This window comes from Schistocerca americana, unplaced genomic scaffold, assembly GCF_021461395.2.
Source record: "Schistocerca americana isolate TAMUIC-IGC-003095 unplaced genomic scaffold, iqSchAmer2.1 HiC_scaffold_22, whole genome shotgun sequence".
NCBI classification, from domain to species: Eukaryota; Metazoa; Arthropoda; class Insecta; order Orthoptera; family Acrididae; genus Schistocerca; species Schistocerca americana.
In genome coordinates, this window is record NW_025725928.1 from 125,283 (window position 1) to 143,167 (window position 17,885).

Sequence of the window (17,885 nt, forward strand, 5' to 3'; positions counted from 1 at the left end):
CTATTTTTGTGTTTCATCGTCAATAAGAAGGTCCAAGGGATACAGTAAACCGGGAGTGAAGCATCGGAATCTATAACTAGAGTCACAGAAATGGTTCAAAACATAGTCAGTAACAAGAGTCAGTCTTTTTGTACTTAAGTCTCCAATGTGCCTATTGTATTTAATTCCGATGCAATTTCTGTGTTTCATCGTCAATAAGAAGGTCCAAGGGATACAGTAAACCAGAAGTGAAGCATCGGAATCTATAACTAGTGCCACAGGAATGGCTCAAAACATAGACAGTAGGAAGAGTCAGTCTTCCTGTACTTAAGTCGGTTGTGTGCCTTTTCTATTTAATTCCGATGCAATTTCTGTGTTTCATCGTCACTAAGAAGGTCAGAGGGATACAGTAAACCTGAAGTGAAGCATGGGAATCTATAACTAGTGTCACAGGAATGGTTCAAATCATAGAGAGTTGGAAGATTAAGTCTTCTTGTACTTAAGTCGGCATTGTGCCTTTTGTATTTCATTCCGATGCAATTTCTCTGTTTCATCATCAATAAGAAGGTCCGAGGGATATAGTAAACGTCAAGTGAAGCATCGGAAAAAAAACTAGTGTCACAGGAATGGTTCAAAGCTAAGAGAGTAGGAAGAGTCAGTCTTCTTGTACTTGAGTCGGCATTGTGCTTATTCTATTTAATACCGATGCGATTTCTGTGTCTCATCGTCAATAAGAAGGTCCTAGGGATACAGTAAACCTGAAGTTAAGCATCGGAATCTATAACTTGTGTCACAGGAATGGTTCAAAACATAGTCAGTAAGAAGAGTCAGTCTTCTTGTACTTAAGTCGGCATTGTGCCTTTTGTATTTAATTCCGATGCAAAATCTGTGTTTCATCGCCAATAAGAAGGTCCAAGGGATACAGTAAACCTGAAGTGAAGCATCAGAATCTATAACAAGTGTCACAGCAATCGTTCAAAACATAGTCAGTAAGAACAGTCAGTCTTCTTGTACTTAAGTCGGCCTTGTGCCTTTTGTATTTAATTCCGATGCAATATCTGTGTTTCATCGTCAATAAGAAGGTCCAAGGTATACAGTAAACCTGAAGTGAAGCATCGAAATCTATAACTAGTGTCACAGGAATGGTTCAAAACATAGACAGAAGAAGAGACAGCCTTCTTGTACTTAAGTCGGCATTGTGCCTTTTGTATTTAATTCAGATGCAATTTCTGAGATTCAGCGTCCATAAGAAAGGCAGAGGGATACAGTAAACCTGAAGTGAAGCATCGGAAGCTATAACTAGTGTCACAGCAATCGTTTAAAGCATAGTCAGTAAGAACAGTCAGTCTTCTTGTACTAAAGTAGGCCTTGTGCCTTTTGTATGAAATTCCGATGCAATTTCTGTGTTTCATCGTCAATAAGAAGGTCCAAGGGATACAGTAAACCTGGAGTGAAGCATCGGAATCTGTAACTAGTGTCACAGGAATGGTTCAATCATAGACAGTAAGCAGAGTCAGTCTTCCTGTACTAAATTCGGCATTGTGCCTTTGTATTTAATTCCGATGCAATTTCTGTGTTTCATCGTCGATAAGAAGGTCCAGGGGATACAGTAAACCTAGAGTGAACCATCGGAATCTATAACTAGTGTCACAGGAATGAATCAAACATAGTCAGTAAGAAGAGTCAGTCTTCTTGTACTAAATTCGGCATTGTGCCTTTGTATTTAATTCCGATGCAATTTCTGTGTTTCATCGTCGATAAGAAGGTCCAGGGGATACAGTAAACCTGGAGTGAAGCATCGGAAACTATAACTAGTGTCACAGGAATGGTTCAACACATAGACAGTAGGAAAAGTCAGTCTACATGTACTTAAGTCGGCATTGTGCCGTTTGTATTAATTTCCGATGCAATTTCTGTGTTTCATCGTCAATAAGAAGGTCAGAGGGATACAGTAAACGTGAAGTGAAGCATCGGAATCTACAACTAGTGTCACAGGAATGGTTCAAAACATAGTCAGTAAGAAGAGTCAGTCTTCTTGTACTTAAGTTGGCATTGTGCCTTTGGTATTTAATTCAGATGCAACTAGTGTGTTTCATCGTCAGTAAGTAGGTCCAAGGGATACAGTAAACCAGAGGTGAAGCTTTGGAATCTATAACTAGTGTCACAGGAATGGCTCAAGCATAGACAGTAGGAAGAGTCAGTCTTCCTGTACTTAAGTCGGTTTTGTGCCTTTTCTATTTCATTCCGATGCAATTTCTGTGTTTCATCGTCAATAAGAAGGTCAGAGGGGTACAATAAACCTGAAGTGAAGCATGGGAATCTATAACTAGTGTCACAGGAATGGTTCAAATCATAGAGAGTTGGAAGATTCAGTCTTCTTGTACTTAAGTCGGCATTGTGCCTTTTGTATTTCATTCCGATGCAATTTCTGTGTTTCATCGCCAATAAGGAGGTCCGAGGGATATAGTAAACCTCAAGTGAAGCATCGGAATAAAAAACTAGTGTCACAGGAATGGTTGAAAACATAGAGAGTAGGAAGAGTCAGTCTTCTTGTACTTAAGTCGGCATTGTGCTTATTCTATTTAATACCGATGCGATTTCTGTGTCTCATCGTCAATAATAAGGTCCTAGGGATACAGTAAACCTGAAGTGAAGCATCGGAATCTATAACTTGTGTCACAGGAATGGTTCAAAACATAGTCAGTAAGAAGAGCCAGTCTTCTTGTACTTAAGTCGGCATTGTGCCTTTTGTATTCAATTCCGATGCAAAATCTGTGTTTCATCGCCAATAAGAAGGTCAAGGGATACAGTAAACCTGAAGTGAAGCATCGAAATCTATAACTAGTGTCACAGGAATGGTTCAAAACATAGACAGAAGAAGAGACAGCCTTCTTGTACTTAAGTCGGCATTGTGCCTTTTGTATTTAATTCAGATGCAATTTCTGAGTTTCATCGTCCATAAGAAGGCAGAGGGATACAGTGAACCTGAAGTGAAGCATCGGAATCTTCAACTAGTGTCACAGCAATCGTTCAAAACATAGTCAGTAAGAACAGTCAGTCTTCTTGTACTTAAGTCGGCCTTGTGCCTTTTGTATTAAATTCCGATGCAATATCTGTGTTTCATCGTCAATAAGTATGTCCAAGGGATACAGTAAACCTGGAGTGAAGCATCGGAATCTGTAACTAGTGTCACAGGAATGGTTCAATCATAGACAGTAAGCAGAGACAGTCTTCCTGTACTAAAGTTGGCATTGTGCCTTTTTTATTTAATTCCGATGAAATTTCTGCGTTCATCGACAATAAGAACGTCCAAGGGATACTGTAAACCTAGAGTGAAGCATCGGAATCTATGACTAGTGTCACAGGAATGGTTCAAAACATAGACAGTAAGAAGAGTCAGTCTTCTTGTACTTAATTCGGCATTGTGCGTTTTGAATTTAATTCCGACGCAATTTCTGTGTTTCATCGTCAATAAGAACGTCAGAGGGATACAGTAAACCTGGAGTGAAGCATCGGAATCTATAACTAGTGTCACATGGATGGTACAAAACATAGACAGTAAGAAGAGTAAGTATTCTTGTACTTAATTCGGCACTGTGCCTTTTGGATTTAATTCCGATTCAATTTCTGTGTTTCATCGTCAATAAGAAGGTCTAAGGGATACAGTAAACCTGAAGTGAAGCATCAGAGTCTATAACTAGTGTCACAGGAATGGTTCAAAACATAGTCAGTAAGAAGAGTCAGTCTTCTTGTACTTAATCCGGCATTGTGAATTTTGCATTTAATTACGATGCAAATTCTGTGTTTCATCGTCAATAAGATGGTCAGAGGGATACAGTAAACCTGAAGTGAAGCATCGGAATCTATAACAAGTGTCACAGGAATGGTTCAAAACATAGTCAGTAAGAAGAGTCAGTCTTCTTGTACTTATGTCGGCATTGTGCCTTTTGTATTTAATTGCGATGCAATTTCTGTGTTTCATCGTCCATAAGAAGGTCCAAGGGATACAGTAAACCTGGAGTGAAGCATCGGAATCTATAACTAGTGACGCAGGGATGGTTCAAACATAGACAGTAAGAGGAGTCAGTATTCTTGTTCTTAAGTCGGCATTGTGCCTTTTCTATTTAATTCCGATTCAATTGCTGTGTTTCATCGTCAATAAGAAGGTCCAAGGGATACAGTAAACCTGAAGTGAAGCACCGGAATCTATAACTAGTGTCACAGGAATGGTTCAAAACATAGTCAGTAAGAAGAGTCAGTCTTCTTGTACTTAAGTCGGCATTGTGCCTTTTGTATTTAATTCCGATGCAATATCTGTGTTTCATCGTCAATAAGGAGGTTCAAGGGATAGAGTAAACCTGGAGTGAAGCATCGGAATCTATAACTAGTGTCACAGGAATGGTTCAAAACATAGTCAGTAGGAAGAGTCAGTCTTCTTGTACTTAAGTCGGCATTGTGCCTTTTGTATTTAATTCCGATGCTATTTTTGTGTTTCATCGTCAATAAGAAGGTCCAAGGGATACAGTAAACCGGGAGTGAAGCATCGGAATCTATAACTAGAGTCACAGAAATGGTTCAAAACATAGTCAGTAACAAGAGTCAGTCTTTTTGTACTTAAGTCTCCAATGTGCCTATTGTATTTAATTCCGATGCAATTTCTGTGTTTCATCGTCAATAAGAAGGTCCAAGGGATACAGTAAACCAGAAGTGAAGCATCGGAATCTATAACTAGTGCCACAGGAATGGCTCAAAACATAGACAGTAGGAAGAGTCAGTCTTCCTGTACTTAAGTCGGTTGTGTGCCTTTTCTATTTAATTCCGATGCAATTTCTGTGTTTCATCGTCACTAAGAAGGTCAGAGGGATACAGTAAACCTGAAGTGAAGCATGGGAATCTATAACTAGTGTCACAGGAATGGTTCAAATCATAGAGAGTTGGAAGATTAAGTCTTCTTGTACTTAAGTCGGCATTGTGCCTTTTGTATTTCATTCCGATGCAATTTCTCTGTTTCATCATCAATAAGAAGGTCCGAGGGATATAGTAAACGTCAAGTGAAGCATCGGAAAAAAAACTAGTGTCACAGGAATGGTTCAAAGCTAAGAGAGTAGGAAGAGTCAGTCTTCTTGTACTTGAGTCGGCATTGTGCTTATTCTATTTAATACCGATGCGATTTCTGTGTCTCATCGTCAATAAGAAGGTCCTAGGGATACAGTAAACCTGAAGTTAAGCATCGGAATCTATAACTTGTGTCACAGGAATGGTTCAAAACATAGTCAGTAAGAAGAGTCAGTCTTCTTGTACTTAAGTCGGCATTGTGCCTTTTGTATTTAATTCCGATGCAAAATCTGTGTTTCATCGCCAATAAGAAGGTCCAAGGGATACAGTAAACCTGAAGTGAAGCATCAGAATCTATAACAAGTGTCACAGCAATCGTTCAAAACATAGTCAGTAAGAACAGTCAGTCTTCTTGTACTTAAGTCGGCCTTGTGCCTTTTGTATTTAATTCCGATGCAATATCTGTGTTTCATCGTCAATAAGAAGGTCCAAGGTATACAGTAAACCTGAAGTGAAGCATCGAAATCTATAACTAGTGTCACAGGAATGGTTCAAAACATAGACAGAAGAAGAGACAGCCTTCTTGTACTTAAGTCGGCATTGTGCCTTTTGTATTTAATTCAGATGCAATTTCTGAGATTCAGCGTCCATAAGAAAGGCAGAGGGATACAGTAAACCTGAAGTGAAGCATCGGAAGCTATAACTAGTGTCACAGCAATCGTTTAAAGCATAGTCAGTAAGAACAGTCAGTCTTCTTGTACTAAAGTAGGCCTTGTGCCTTTTGTATGAAATTCCGATGCAATTTCTGTGTTTCATCGTCAATAAGAAGGTCCAAGGGATACAGTAAACCTGGAGTGAAGCATCGGAATCTGTAACTAGTTTCTCAGGAATGGTTAAATCATAGACAGTAAGCAGAGTCAGTCTTCCTGTACTAAATTCGGCATTGTGCCTTTGTATTTAATTCCGATGCAATTTCTGTGTTTCATCGTCGATAAGAAGGTCCAGGGGATACAGTAAACCTAGAGTGAACCATCGGAATCTATAACTAGTGTCACAGGAATGAATCAAACATAGTCAGTAAGAAGAGTCAGTCTTCTTGTACTAAATTCGGCATTGTGCCTTTGTATTTAATTCCAATGCAATTTCTGTGTTTCATCTTCGATAAGAAGGTCCAGGGGATACAGTAAACCTGGAGTGAAGCATCGGAATCTATAACTAGTGTCACAGGGATGGTTCAAACATAGACAGTGGGAAGAGTCAGTATTCTTTTACTTAAGTCGGCATTGTGCTTTTTGTATTTAATTCCGATGCAATTTCTGTGTTTCATCGTCAATAAGAAGGTCCAAGGGATACAGTAAACCTGAAGTGAAGCATCAGAGTCTATAACTAGTGTCACAGGAATGGTTCAAAACATAGTCAGTAAGAAGAGTCAGTCTTTTTGTACATAAGTCGGCATTGTGCCTTTTGTATTTAATTCCGATGCAATTTCTGTGTTTCACGGTCAATAACAAGGTCCAAGGGATACAGTAAACCTGTAGTGAAGCATCGGAATCTATAACTAGTGTCACAGGAATAGTTCAAAGCATCGACAGTAAGAAGAGTCAGTCTTCTTGTACTTAATTCGGCATTGTGCCTTTAGTAATTAATTCCGATGCAATTTCTGTGTTTTACCGTCAATAAGAAGGTCAGAGGGATACAGTAAATCTGAAGTCAAGCATCGGAATCTATAACTAGTGTCACAGGAATGGTTCAACACATAGATAGTAGGAAAAGTTAGTCTACATGTACTTAAGTCGGCATTGTGCCGTTTGTATTACTTTCCGATGCAATTTCTGTGTTTCATCGTCAATAAGAAGGTCAGAGGGATACAGTAAACCTGAAGTGAAGCATCGGAATCTACAACTAGTGTCACAGGAATGGTTCAAAACATAGTCAGTAAGAAGAGTCAGTCTCCTTGTACTTAAGTTGGCATTGTGCCTTTTGTATTTAATTCCGATGCAATTAGTGTGTTTCATCGTCAATAAGTAGGTCCAAGGGATACAGTAAACCAGAGGTGAAGCATCGGAATCTATAACTAGTGTCACAGGAATGGCTCAAATAATAGACAGTAGGAAGAGTCAGTCTTCCTGTACTTAAGTCGGTTTTGTGCCTTTTCTATTTAATTACGATGCAATTTCTGTGTTTGATCGTCAATAAGAAGGTCAGAGGGGTACAGTAAACCTGAAGTGAAGCATGGGAATCTATAACTAGTGTCACAGGAATGGTTCAAATCATAGAGAGTTGGAAGATTCAGTCTTCTTGTACTTAAGTCGGCATTGTGCCTTTTGTATTTCATTCCGATGCACTTTCTGTGTTTCATCGTCAATAAGAAGGTCCGAGGGATATAGTAAACCTCAAGTGAAGCATCAGAATAAAAAACTAGTGTCACAGGAATGGTTCAAAGCATAGAGAGTAGGAAGAGTCAGTCTTCTTGTACTTAAGTCGGCATTGTGCTCATTCTATTTAATACCGATGCGATTTCTGTGTCTCATCGTCAATAAGAAGGTAGTAGGGACACAGTAAACATGAAGTGAAGCATCGGAATCTATAACTTGTGTCACAGGAATGGTTCAAAACATAGTCAGTAAGAAGAGTCAGTCTTCTTGTACTTAAGTCGGCATTGTGCCTTTTGTATTTAATTCCGATGCAAAATCTGTGTTTCATTGCCAATAAGAATGTCCAAGGGATACAGTAAACCTGAAGTGAAGCATCAGAATCTATAACTAGTGTCACAGCAATCGTTCAAAACATAGTCAGTAAGAACAGTCAGTCTTCTTGTACTTAGGTCGGCCTTGTGCCTTTTGTATTTAATTCCGATGCAATATCTGTGTTTCATCGTCAATAAGTAGGTCCAAGGGATAGAGTAAACCTGAAGTGAAGCATCGTAATCTATAACTAGTGTCACAGGAATGGTTCAAAACATAGACAGAAGAAGAGACAGCCTTCTTGTACTTAAGTCGGCATTGTGCCTTTTGTATTTAATTCAGATGCAATTTCTGAGTTTCATCGTCCATAAGAAGGGCAGAGGGATACAGTAAACCTGAAGTGAAGCATCGGAATCTTCAACTAGTGTCACAGCAATCGTTCAAAACATAGTCAGTAAGAACAGTCAGTCTTCTTGTACTTAAGTCGGCCTTGTGCCTTTTGTATTAAATTCCGATGCAATTTCTGTGTTTCATCGTCAATAAGAAGGTCCAAGGGATACAGTAAACCTGGAGTGAAGCATCGGAATCTGTAACTAGTGTCACAGGAATGGATCAATCATAGACAGTAAGCAGAGACAGTCTTCCTGTACTAAAGTTGGCATTGTGCCTTTTTTATTTAATTCCGATGCAATTTCTGTGTTTCATCGACAATAAGAACGTCCAAGGGATACTGTAAACCTAGAGTGAAGCATCGGAATCTATAACTAGTGTCACAGGAATGGTTCGAAACATAGACAGTAAGAAGAGTCAGTCTTCTTGTACTTAATTCGGCATTGTGCGTTTTGTATTTATTTTAGACGCAATTTCTGTGTTTCATCGTCAATAAGAACGTCAGAGGGATACAGTAAACCTGGAGTGAAGCATCGGAATCTATAACTAGTGTCACAGGGATGGTACAAAACATAGACAGTAAGAAGAGTAAGTATTCTTGTACTTAATTCGGCACTGTGCCTTTTGGATTTAATTCCGATGCAATTTCTGTGTTTCATCGTCAATAAGAAGGTCTAAGGGATACAGTAAACCTGAAGTGAAGCATCAGAATCTATAACTAGTGTCACAGGAATGGTTCAAAACATAGTCAGTAAGAAGAGTCAGTCTTCTTGTACTTAATCCGGCATTGTGAATTTTGTATTTCATTCCTCTGCAAATTCTGTGTTTCATCGTCAATAAGAAGGTCAGAGGGATACAGTAAACCTGAAGTGAAGCATCGGAATCTATAACTAGTGTCACAGGAATGGTTCAAAACATAGTCAGTAAGAAGAGTCAGTCTTCTTGTACTTAAGTCGGCATTGTGCCTTTTGTATTTAATTCCGATGCAATTTCTGTGTTTCATCGTCCATAAGAAGGTCCAAGGGATACAGTAAACCTGGAGTGAAGCATCGGAATCTATAACTAGTGACGCAGGGATGGTTCAAACATAGACAGTAAGAAGAGTCTGTATTCTTGTACTTAAGTCGGCATTCTGCCTTTTCTATTTAATTCCGATGCAATTGCTGTGTTTCATCGTCAATAAGAAGGTCCAAGGGATACAGTAAACCTGAAGTGAAGCACCTGAATTTATCACTAGTGCCACAGGAATGGTTCAAAACATAGTCAGTAAGAAGAGTCAGTCTTCTTGTACTTAAGTCGGCATTGTGCCTTTTGTATTTAATTCCGATGCAATTTCTGTGTTTCATCGTCAATAAGGAGGTTCAAGGGATAGAGTAAACCTGGAGTGAAGCATCGGAAACTATAACTAGTGTCACAGGAATGGTTCAAAACATAGTCAGTAAGAAGAGTCAGTCTTCTTGTACTTAAGTCGGCATTGTGCCTTTTGTATTTAATTCCGATGCTATTTTTGTGTTTCATCGTCAATAAGAAGGTCCAAGGGATACAGTAAACCGGGAGTGAAGCATCGGAATCTATAACTAGAGTCACAGAAATGGTTCAAAACATAGTCAGTAACAAGAGTCTGTCTTTTTGTACTTAAGTCGGCAATGTGCCTATTGTATTTAATTCCGATGCAATTTCTGTGTTTCATCGTCAATAAGAAGGTCATAGGGATACAGTAAACCTGAGGTGAAGCATCGGTATCTATAACTAGTGTCACAGGAATGGTTCAAAGCATAGTCAGTAAGCAGAGTCAGTCTTCTTGTAATTAAGTCGGCATTGTGACTTTTGTATTTAATTCCGATGCAATTTCTGTGTTTCATCGTCAATAAGAAGGTCCAAGGGATACAGTAAACCTGGAATGAAGCATCGGAATCTGCAACTAGTGTCACAGGAATGGTTCAAACATAGACAGTAAGCAGAGTCAGTCTTCTTGTACTTATGTCGGCATTGTGCCTTTTTTATTTAATTCCGATGCAATTTCTGCGTTTCATCGTCAATAAGAAGATCCAAGGGATACTGTAAACCTAGAGTGAAGCATCGGAATCTCTAACTAGTGTCACAGGAATGGTTGAAATCATAGACAGTAAGAAGTGTCAGTCTTCTTGTACTTAATTCGGCATTGTGCGTTTTGTATTTAATTCCTACGCAATTTCTGTGTTTTATCGTCAATAAGAACGTCAGAGGGATACAGTAAACCTGGAGTGAAAAATCGGAATCTATAACTAGTGTCACAGGGATGGTTCAAAAGATAGACAGTAAGAAGAGAAAGTATTCTTGTACTTAATTCGGCACTGTGCCTTTTGGATTTAATTCCGATGCAATTTCTGTGTTTCATCGTCAATAAGAAGGTCTAAGGGATACAGTAAACCTGAAGTGTAACATCGGAATCTATAACTAGTGTCACAGGAATGGTTCAAAGCATAGTCTGTAAGAAGAGTCAGTCTTCTTGTACTTAATCCAGCATTGTTGCTTTTGTATTTAATTCCGATGCAGATTCTGTGTTTCATCGTCAATTAGAAGGGCAGAGGGATACAGTAAACCTGAAGTGAAGCTTCGGACTCTATAACTAGTGCCACAGGAATGGTTCAGAACATAGTCAGTAAGAAGAGTCAGTCTTCTTGTACTTAAGTCGGCATTGTGCCTTTTGTATTCAATTCCGACGCAATTTCTGTGTTTCATCGTCAATAAGAAGGTCCAAGGGATACAGTAAACATGGAGTGAAGCATCGGAATCTATAACTAGTGTCACGGGAATGGTTCAAAACATAGTCAGTAAGAAGATTCAGTCTTCTTGTACATATGTCGGCATTGTGCCTTTTGTTTTTAATCCCGATGCAATATCTATGTTTCATCGTCAAGAAGGAGGTCAGAGGGATACAGTAAACCGGGAGTGAAGCATCGGAATCTATAACTAGTGTCACAGAAATGGTTCAAAACATAGTCAGTAAGAAGAGTCAGTCTTCTTGTACTTAAGTCGGCATTGTGCCTTTTGTATTTAATCCCGATGCAATTTCTGAGTTTCATCGTCAATAAGAAGGTCCAAGGGATACAGTAAACCTGAAGTGAAGCATCGAAATCTATAACTAGTGTCACAGGAATGGTTCAAACATAGACAGAAGAAGAGACAGCCTTCTTGTACTTAAGTCGGCATTGTGCCTTTTGTATTTAATTCAGATGCAATTTCTGAGATTCAGCGTCCATTAGAAGGGCAGAGGGATACAGTAAACCTGAAGTGAAGCATCGGAATCTATAACTAGTGTCACAGCAATCGTTCAAAGCATAGTCAGTAAGAACAGTCAATCTTCTTGTACTAAAGTAGGCCTTGTGCCTTTTGTATCAAATTCCGATGCAATTTCTGTGTTTCATCGTCAATAAGAAGGTCCAAGGGATACAGTAAACCCGGAGTGAAGCATCGGAATCTGTAACTAGTTTCACAGGAATGGTTCAATCATAGACAGTAAGCAGAGTCAGTCTTCCTGTACTAAATTCGGCATTGTGCCTTTGTATTTAATTCCGATGCAATTTCTGTGTTTCATCGTCGATAAGAAGGTCCAGGGGATACAGTAAACCTAGAGTGAACCATCGGAATCTATAACTAGTGTCACAGGAAAGAATCAAACATAGTGTGTAAGAAGAGTCAGTCTTCTTGTAGTAAATTCTGCATTGTGCCTTTGTATTTAATTGCAATGCAATTTCTGTGTTTCATCGTCGATAAGAAGGTCCAGGGGATACAGTAAACCTGGAGTGAAGCATCGGAATCTATAACTAGTGTCACAGGAATGGTTCAACACATAGACAGTAGGAAGAGTCAGTCTTCCTGGACTTAAGTCGGTTTTGTGCCTTTTCTATTTAATTACGATGCAATTTCTGTGTTTCATCGTCAATAAGAAGGTCAGAGGGGTACAGTAAACCTGAAGTGAAGCATGGGAATCTATAACTAGTGTCACAGGGATGGTTCGAACATAGACAGTAGGAAGAGTCAGTATTCTTTTACTTAAGTCGGCATTGTGCCATTTGTATTTAATTCCGATGCAATTTCTGTGTTTCATCTTCAATAAGAAGGTCCAAGGGATACAGTGAACCTGAAGTGAAGCATCAGAGTCTATAACTAGTGTCACAGGAATGGTTCAAAACATAGTCAGTAAGAAGAGTCAGTCTTTTTGTACATAAGTCGGCATTGTGCCTTTTGTATTTAATTCCGATGCAATTTCTGTGTTTCACGGTCAATAACAAGGTCCAAGGGATACAGTAAACCTGTAGTGAAGCATCGGAATCTATAACTAGTGTCACAGGAATAGTTCAAAGCATCGACAGTAAGAAGAGTCAGTCTTCTTGTACTTAATTCGGCACTGTGCCTTTAGTAATTAATTCAGATGCAATTTCTGTGTTTTACCGTCAATAAGAAGGTCAGAGGGATACAGTAAATCTGAAGTCAAGCATCGGAATCTATAACTAGTGTCACAGGAATGGTTCAACACATAGACAGTAGGAAAAGTCAGTCTACATGTACTTAAGTCGGCATTGTGCCGTTTGTATTACTTTCCGATGCAATTCCTGTGTTTCATCGTCAATAAGAAGGTCAGAGGGATACAGTAAATCTGAAGTGAAGCATCGGTATCTACAACTAGTGTCACAGGAATGGTTCAAAACATAGTCAGTAAGAAGAGTCAGTCTTCTTGTACTTAAGTTGGCATTGTGCCTTTTGTATTTAATTCCGATGCAATTAGTGTGTTTCATCGTCAATAAGTAGGTCCAAGGGATACAGTAAACCAGAGGTGAAGCATCGGAATCTATAACTAGTGTCACAGGAATGGCTCAAAACATAGACAGTAGGAAGAGTCAGTCTTCCTGGACTTAAGTCGGTTTTGTGCCTTTTCTATTTAATTACGATGCAATTTCTGTGTTTCATCGTCAATAAGAAGGTCAGAGGGGTACAGTAAACCTGAAGTGAAGCATGGGAATCTATAACTAGTGTCACAGGAATGGTTCAAATCATAGAGAGTTGGAAGATTCAGTCTTCTTGTACTTAAGTCGGCATTGTGCCTTTTGTATTTCATTCCGATGCAATTTCTGAGTTTCATCGTCAATAAGAAGGTCCGAGGGATATAGTAAACCTCAAGTGAAGCATCGGAATAAAAAACTAGTGTCACAGGAATGGTTCAAAGCATAGAGAGTAGGAGGAGTCAGTCTTCATGTACTTAAGTCGGCATTGTGCTGATTCTATTTAATACCGATGCGATTTCTGTGTCTCATCGTCAATAAGAAGGTCCTAGGGATACAGTAAACCTGAAGTGAAGCATCGGAATCTATAACTTGTGTCACAGGAATGGTTCAAAACATAGTCAGTAAGAAGAGTCAGTCTTCTTGTACTTAAGTCGGCATTGTGCCTTTTGTATTTAGTTCCGATGCAAAATCTGTGTTTCATCGCCAATAAGAAGGTCCAAGGGATACAGTAAACCAGAAGTGAAGCATCAGAATCTATAACTAGTGTCACAGCAATCGTTCAAAACATAGTCAGTAAGAACAGTCAGTCTTCTTGTACTTAAGTCGGCCTTGTGCCTTTTGTATTTAATTCCGATGCAATATCTGTGTTTCATCGTCAATAAGAAGGTCCAAGGGATACAGTAAACCTGAAGTGAAGCATCTAAATCTATAACTAGTGTCACAGGAATGGTTCAAAACATAGACAGAAGAAGAGACAGCCTTCTTGTACTTAAGTCGGCATTGTGCCTTTTGTATTTAATTCAGATGCAATTTCTGAGTTTCATCGTCCATAAGAAGGGCAGAGGGATACAGTAAACCTGAAGTGAAGCATCGGAATCTTCAACTAGTGTCACAGCAATCGTTCAAAGCATAGTCAGTAAGAACAGTCAGTCTTCTTGTACTTAAGTCGGCCTTGTGCCTTTTGTATTAAATTCCGATGCAATTTCTGTGTTTCATCGTCAATAAGAAGGTCCAAGGGATACAGTAAACCTTGAGTGAAGCATCGGAATCTGTAACTAGTGTCACAGGAATGGTTCAATCATAGACAGTAAGCAGAGACAGTCTTCCTGTACTAAAGTTGGCATAGTGCCTTTTTTATTTAATTCAGATCCAATTTCTGTGTTTCATCGACAATAAGAACGTCCAAGGGATACTGTAAACCTAGAGTGAAGCATCGGAATCTATAACTAGTGTCACAGGAATGGTTCGAAACATAGACAGTAAGAAGAGTCAGTCTTCTTGTACTTAATTCGGCATTGTGCGTTTTGTATTTAATTCCGACGCAATTTCTGTGTTTCATCGTCAATAAGAACGTCAGAGGGATACAGTAAACCTGGAGTGAAGCATCGGAATCTATAACTAGTGTCACAGGGATGGTACAAAACATAGACAGTAAGAAGAGTAAGTATTCTTGTACTTAATTCGGCACTGTGCCTTTTGGATTTAATTCCGATGCAATTTCTGTGATTCATCGTCAATAAGAAGGTCTAAGGGATACAGTTAACCTGATGTGAAGCATCAGAATTTATAATTAGTGTCACAGGAATGGTTCAAAACATAGTCAGTAAGAAGAGTCAGTCTTCTTGTACTTAATCCGGCATTGTGAATTTTGTATTTAATTCCGATGCAAATTCTGTGTTTTATCGTCAATAAGAAGGTCAGAGGGATACAGTAAACCTGAAGTGAAGCATCGGAATCTATAACTAGTGTCACAGGAATGGTTCAAAACATAGTCAGTAAGAAGAGTCAGTCTTCTTGTACTTAAGTCGGCATTGTGCCTTTTGTATTTAATTCCGATGCAATTTCTGTGTTTCATCGTCCATAAGAAGGTCCAAGGGATACAGTAAACCTGGAGTGAAGCATCGGAATCTATAACTAGTGACGCAGGGATGGTTCAAACATAGACAGTAAGAAGAGTCAGTATTCTTGTACTTAAGTCGGCATTCTGCCTTTTCTATTTAATTCCGATGCAATTGCTGTGTTTCATCGTCAATAAGAAGGTCCAAGGGATACAGTAAACCTGAAGTGAAGCACCGGAATCTATAACTAGTGTCACAGGAATGGTTCAAAACATAGTCAGTAAGAAGAGTCGGTCTTCTTGTACTTAAGTCGGCATTGTGCCTTTTGTATTTAATTCGGATGCAATTTCTGTGTTTCATCGTCAATAAGGAGGTTCAAGGGATAGAGTAAACCTGGAGTGAAGCATCGGAATCTATAACTAGTGTCACAGGAATGGTTCAAAACATAATCAGTAAGAAGAGTCAGTCTTCTTGTACTTAAGTCGGCATTGTGCCTTTTGTATTTAATTCCGATGCTATTTTTGTGTTTCATCGTCAATAAGAAGGTCATAGGGATACAGTAAACCTGAGGTGAAGCATCGGTATCTATAACTAGCGTCACAGGAATGGTTCAAGGCATAGTCAGTAAGCAGAGTCAGTCTTCTTGTAATTAAGTCGGCATTGTGACTTTCGTATTTAATTCCGATGCAATTTCTGTGTTTCATCGTCAATAAGAAGGTCCAAGGGATACAGTAAACATGGAATGAAGCATCGGAATCTGCAACTAGTGTCACAGGAATGGTTCAAACATAGACAGTAAGTAGAGTCAGTATTCTTGTACTTATGTCGGCATTGTGCCTTTTTTATTTAATTCCGATGCAATTTCTGCGTTTCATCGTCAATAAGAAGATCCAAGGGATACTGTAAACCTAGAGTGAAGCATCGGAATCTCTAACTAGTGTCACAGGAATGGTTGAAATCATAGACAGTAAGAAGTGTCAGTCTTCTTGTACTTAATTCGGCATTGTGCGTTTTGTATTTAATTCCGACGCAATTTCTGTGTTTTATCGTCAATAAGAACGTCAGAGGGATACAGTAAACTGGGAGTGAAGCATCGGAATCTATAACTAGTGTCACAGAAATGGTTCAAAACGTAGTCAGTAAGAAGAGTCAGTCTTCTTGTACTTAAGTCGGCATTGTGCCTTTTGTATTTAATTCCGATGCAATTTCTGAGTTTCATCGTCAATAAGAAGGTCCAAGGGATACAGTAAACCTGGAGTGAAGCATCGGAATCTATAACTAGTGTCACAGGAGTGAATCAAAGCATAGTCAGTAAGAAGAGTCAGTCTTCTTGTACTAAAGTTGGCATTGTGTGTTTTGTATTTAATTCCGATGCAATTTCTGTGTTTCGTCGTCAATAAGAAGCTCCAAGGGATACAGTAAACCTGGAGTGAAGAATCGGAATCTATGACTAGTGTCACAGGGATGGTTCAAATCATAGTCAGTAAAAAGGGTCAGTCTTCTTGTACTTAAGTTGGCATTGCGCCTTTTGTATTTAATTCCGATGCAATTAGTGTGTTTCATCGTCAATAAGAAAGTCCAAGGGATACAGTGAACCAGAAGTGAAGCATCGGAATCTATAACTAGTGTCACAGGAATGGCTCAAAACATAGACAGTAGGAAGAGTCAGTCTTCCTGTACTTAAGTCGGTATTGAGCCTTTTCTATTTAATTCCGATGCAATTTCTGTGTTTCATCGTCAATAAGAAGGTCAGAGGGATTCAGTAAAACAGAAGTGAAGCATGGGATTCTGTGACTAGAGTCAAAGGAATGGTTCAAATCATAGAGAGTTGGAAGATTCAGTCTTCTTGTACTTAAGTCGGCATTGTGCCATTTGTATTTCATTCCGATGCAATTTCTGAGTTTCATCGTCAATAAGGAGGTCCAAGGAATAGAGTAATCCTGGAGTGAAGCATCGGAATCTATAACTAGTGTCACAGGAATGGTTCAAAACATAGTCAGTAAGAAGAGTCAGTCTTCTTGTACTTAAGTCGGCATTGTGCCTTTTGTATTTAATTCCGATGCTATTTTAGTGTTTCATCGTCAATAAGAAGGTCCAAGGGATACAGTAAACCTGAAGTGAAGCATCGTATCTATAACTAGTGCCACAGGAATGGTTCAAAACTTAGACAGTAGGAAGAGACAGTCTTCTTGTACTTAAGTCGGCATTGTGCCTTTTTTATTTAATTCTGATGCAATTTCTGTGTTTCATCGTCAATATGAAGATCCAAGGGATACAGTAAACCTGGAGTGAGGCATCGGAATCTATAACTACTGTCACAGGAATGGTTCAAATCGCCGACAGTTACAAGAGTCAGTCATCTTGTACTTAATTCGGCATTGTGCCTTTAGTATTTAATTCCTATGCAATTTCTGTGCTTCATCGACTATAAGAAGGTCGGAGGGATACAGAAAATCAGAAGTCTAGCATCGGAATCTATAACTAGTGTCACAGGAATGGTTCAAAACATAGATAGTAAGAAGAGTCAGTCTTCTTGTACTTACGTCGGCATTGTGCCTTTTTTATTTAATTCCGATGCAATTTCTGTCTTTCATCGTCAATAAGAAGGTCAGAGGGATACTGTAAACCAGAAGTGTAGCATGGGATTCTATAACTTGTGTCAAAGGAATGGTTCAAATCATAGAGAGTTGGAAGATTCAGTCTTCTTGTACTTAAGTCGGCATTGTGCCATTTGTATTTCATTCCGATGCAATTTCTGAGTTTCATCGTCCATAAGAAGGTCCGAGGGATACAGTAATCCTCAAGTGTAGCATCGGAATAAAAAACTAGTGTCACAGGAATGGTTCAAAGCATAGAGAGTAGGAAGAGTCAGTCTTCTTGTACTTAAGTCGGCATTGTGCATATTCTATTTAATACCGATGCGATTTCTGAGTCTCATCGTCAATAGGAAGGTC